The following is a 512-nucleotide window of genomic DNA, read 5'->3' on the forward strand; positions in this document are numbered from 1 at the left end:
CAAATACGAACACTCACGCTTTTACAAATAAGACCTATCATCCTAAGTGCTTCATATAAGTAAATGTTTTCTCTCCGATATGTTGTAACCCAGACACCAAGGACCGACTTACTTTTAATATCTGAAATCCTGCCGTAATTCTGCCGACGTGATATCTTGCAGAGATTAATTTCGTGCTCGTCATCAATGGACGTTTGAGAACCCGATTATAAAGGCCATTTCAGAATATCATTCCATATGTATTGGTTCCAATAATACCAATTGGAGATAACCATTTTCTTTTTTTTCTAATCTTCGCAAAGAAAACGTGCGCCGGAATCTTCTTCCAAATACGGTGTCATTATTTCATATTTTATTAAAGTATCAGAGCATCGGCATCTTTTAGCAACGCCCGTTTCAACCATTGGGTCTGCACGCCTGCAATTTGAGCAACAAAGCTTGCAAGATGTCAAGATGCTCACTTAGCAGTTAGCAAGCAACACCGAGTCATCTCATCTTTAACGGATAGGGTG

The sequence above is a fragment of the Penaeus monodon genome, chromosome 33 (assembly GCF_015228065.2).
Source record: "Penaeus monodon isolate SGIC_2016 chromosome 33, NSTDA_Pmon_1, whole genome shotgun sequence".
NCBI classification, from domain to species: domain Eukaryota; kingdom Metazoa; phylum Arthropoda; class Malacostraca; order Decapoda; family Penaeidae; genus Penaeus; species Penaeus monodon.